Genomic DNA, 4,596 nt, shown 5'->3' on the forward strand with positions numbered 1-4,596 from the left:
ATTTTGCTTCTTATTGTGCATATGTGAGCCCAATGGATCAACTCCTGAGATCTTACCTGAAAGCTGAGTATAAGTGTTTTCTCTCTATTGGGAGACCTCCTGTTCCCTGGCACTAGGTGAGACCAATTATTACTTTAGAGAGACAGCTTAACCACCTTGATGGTTGGCTGATATTCTTGGTAGTGGGTAGTGTTACTCTCCTGCCCTGCTAATGTCTGCCTGACTACCTATGGTAACAATATTAGGAGGTGTCTCAGTAATTGGGACAGAGAACAAATATTAGAACAAAATATTTTCCTAGCACCCCAAAAGCTCAGGAATTATAACCATTGTTGAAAACCCTGTATCAGGGACAGGGGAAGAGACCGATATGTATATTTCTTATTATTTTTACATAGGTAGTCATGCTGTTTCAGGCATCACATTGACTTCTTATCAATTCCTTCATCAAGTTTGAGGTATGTGACAGATTCATATGCCCAGAGACTGAAGAACAACTAAGCAGAGAGAATTATGACTATGACTCTACTTTATGTGAGGAGATTTAAAATATTTAATATTTTTCTTTCTATGCTCCTAGGCTGGGGTCCATATATCAAACAGGTAGATAACACATTAACAAGAGGAAAATCACTTTTATTAAGCTTGTATGCATGCGAATTCTCAAAGAATGTGGTTGTCAAGGAGGTGGCTAGATGATAGCTGTGGACATACCATCTTAGACTAAACAAAGGAAAATGGGTCTTAGACTTCCAGGTGGGGGAGGTGAGTAATGGGAAGGTGAAGGGAGACATGCATGGTAAGTGTTGTCTTATTATGCAGATAAGAATCTCTCAGGTGATAAGAGTTTTCTCAGACACTAGCTCTCTTCTTGGTATGGAGATAACTGCACAAATGGCTGTAAATGAAAATTTCCTTAACAAAAGGGGACATTTGTATTCTGTTTTGGGGCAGTTAGGAAGAGATAAAGAGTTTTTCTTGCATCCACTAGTCTTCATGTCTTTTAGCTCAAAATAATCTGTATGCTAAAGAGACATATTTGGAATGGAATATTCTGATACCCTTCACTGATGGTCCGGGGTTCAAATGGAGATAAAATCAATTTGGGCCAAATTATTTTTTTCTTAAATAGATGTGGCCACTTATAAAGATATAGATAAAGATTTATAAAGATAAAGGTGTTAGGCATGACTTTCACTTTTTTTAAAAAGAAGTCAGCATCTCTTAAAAATTCATTTTAAAAAGTTTGTAATAATTGATACTGATAATTGATACTGATGATTTCTTAGGTAAATTCAGAATATCATATGATGACAAATGACATTTGATTGGTGTACTGAAGTTATTGTCTCAATGGTTGAATATATGCCATTATAAATTTTTAATATATGCCATTATAAATTTATCTTTACATAATTCTTTTAAGTAATCCACTTAATGAATGAGAAAAATAGCTTTGCTACACATGAATCATTCAATAATAAAAATAGAAAATTCATATACAATAGTTAATAACATAACTAAATAATAAGTAATAAAATCAAGTAAACTTTTTATTCTAGATGTGTGTCTATAATTCTGCTTTACAAGCCATGTGTCAAATTCAGTAAATCCAAACTAATTATTTACATTAATATGTTAGTTGAAGATGATAATTAGGTTATGTATGAACGATAAATTCAGGGATATTTCACATTCAAAAAGTTATTTTAGGGTTTTATTTCTTCTTCAGTAAAATGAGCCCATTATTAAATTCAATTTTGTATCCCTTGTATATAAAATATAACAAGAAAAGGTCATTTTGTTAGAATAAAATCAAATATGTAATCAGGAAAATCGATTAGTGAACATTTTACAGTAAAATCACTGGTTACTTTAGACTATTAAAAATCATTACACTTTCAATATCTGTTAATAAAATATTAGAAATTATAGCAAGATCTTAGTATAATTTTTTTATAGATGTCTGTGTCTGTGTGCTATATTATGTATAATGAATTAGTAAAACCCAAGTAAAATTTAGATATAGGCAGAAACCATACTAATTTACATATCAAATTAAGGTATGATGAGAAAGGAACAGATGATGACTGTTTTTCTGTTTTGATTTTAAGTGTTTGTAAATGCGTGATTCTATGTTGCTCATTTTTTTTGTGCTTATTTGCAATGGATTTAAACTCCGAATTAAATCATCTAATGAAGGAAAAGGAAAGCCTAATTTTTAAATATGCCAAACTGTTTATGCAATATAAATATTCAACATGGGTAATTTGGGCGAAAATACTTGTATTTGAGGAAATATAACCTTGAAATTCCTTTTACCTTGAGCTTAGATTGTATTCATTTTATTTAGTTCTGTGGCTTGAAATCAGCACATTAATTAATTTGCTTCAATCAATATTTGTTGAGCTTCTACTCTATATTACAACACTGTATTGTATGCTAGAGAATCTTATGAATACAAATAGAGAACAATATCTTACTGTTTATTGGGATTCCATATATTGTTATGAATGTGTAAATTGTGGGTGGTTGGATAGATGAAGGGATAAATGGATGAGCTGAAGTCTCAGACAAATACATTTTTATGACTTCCATTATAAGTACGATACACAGTTTTTGCTTGTAGTGACAGCATCTTCTACCATCAGCAATAGACCTCTGCATTCGTTTCATAGGTCTTAGCCCTTAACGCACACTTAAATCTCCTGTAAATTGTAATCCCTCAGTAATAATTAGATAGCAATTTGCTTATTCACACCTTCATTTATTCTTTAAATCTTTATAAACTACCTACTCTGTTCCAGGAATTTTGCTGAGCCTTGGCATCCATGCCATTATGGGTCACTTCACTCAGTAAAATAAAACAGACTTTGAGCAAATAATTTGAAGTATGAAGAAAATGAAAAATAAGTTTGGGGAACTACAAAAGCTCAAATAACCTTGAGGGGAATAAAATGAGACCTGAAAAAATAGTTAGAGTTAGCTAGAGGACACTCGGGTTATGAGTATATGTTGGGGTGGTGATCACAGTTGGAAGAGCCTTCCTTTCCAAGAATACCAAATTTGAAAAGTCAAAAAGCAGGACCTAAAACAGGTTCACATATGTATAGTATTGAGAACAATGGAGAAGTGGTATAGAAAAAGGTATAGAAAAAGGCTAGAAAGGTAGGCCAAGTTCAGATCACAAGAAGCCCCCAACTCTGCCACCTCTTCTAACATGGAAGCTTGATGAATGTTCCATGAAAAAAACAACTATACATTTTGCGTAATAGTTTACTATTATCTCCTCCTGAAGTACAAGTCCAGTAGGAATTGATTTATTTTAAGTAGGCATATCACAAGCATTCCATAAATATCTGTCAATTCAGAAACAAAAAAAGATATTATTCAATCTGTACAACAAAATTTAGATTAGAATAATTATAATAATTAAACATATATAATTTAAATATATGTTTAAAATAATTAAACGCATATAATTTAAACATATGTTTAAACAAGTAAACATACATACCTAAAAAGACTGTTATTGACATCTGTTTTCTGGTTAGGTTCAGTAATCTCCTTTCATCTGTAAATGTGTTGTGTTGCTAAAATAATACTTAAATGAAATAAAAATATTTATCTTATTTTCTGATATGTTTCATAGGCTACTTAAAATATCCCTACATATTTTCTTTATTATATTATAAATTATTTAGCAAAGTCATTGCTCCTATTCACTTCCAATTTCAAGTGAAAAATTATTTTCCTGAGACAGTCTCCCCTCCATATTTTAAAGCTTTCAGTAAAATTTATTGTTCTCTATCACCAAACCAATATATGTTCCACCTTTTAAATGCTAAATTTATTCTGTGTCTAAATATTTTATATAAATTATTAATATGCAGCATTGTATTTGTGTTTACAATTATTTTTATTTAAGATTGTAGAAACACTTGTACCATTGTAGAAGTATTAATAGGCTGCAATAGTTTTCTGGGTTCAAATGCTTTTAAAAATTACGTTTTTAACCTGTGATTTCTTGTAGGACTTCAGTGCGTGCTTGATCCCCAAGATATTGTTTGTGAAACACTTAAGGTTCGTATGTGCACTCCTTCTACAGACAACAGAGAAAGTTACCATATCTTTTATCACATTCTCTAATGGGTCTGACATCTTTTACAAAAAGGTTAAGAACCACTGTTGTAAATAAATATATTTTCCTCTAAGGTTTCATAAGTGCACAAAACTTTGCTTTAGAAAAATTGACTTTTTTCTCTCATGAGTTCTTGAGGCTAATTTCTCACTACAACTGAAGGAAAACAAGATGAGGTTAAACTAGTGAACCACCTTGCACATTTGAAAGGACTGGCTATTGTATTGCTTTGGCAATATACAGAACCATTCACCCCTTTGGTTTCTAATTAATATTATGTTCCAACTCGGTCAGAGAACAATGATCTTTAACCAGATGTTTTTAGTCAAATGACTTGCATCAGCTTATCCGTATTCCCCATGGGGCCATAACCACAAGAATGTCATTAGTAATTACCTGTCAGATCCACTTAGCACAGTCTTAAATAATTACCACATTATCACTTCTGCAGAACT

Source organism: Trachypithecus francoisi, unplaced genomic scaffold, assembly GCF_009764315.1.
Source record: "Trachypithecus francoisi isolate TF-2019V2 unplaced genomic scaffold, Tfra_2.0 Lachesis_group1, whole genome shotgun sequence".
Lineage (NCBI taxonomy): Eukaryota > Metazoa > Chordata > Mammalia > Primates > Cercopithecidae > Trachypithecus > Trachypithecus francoisi.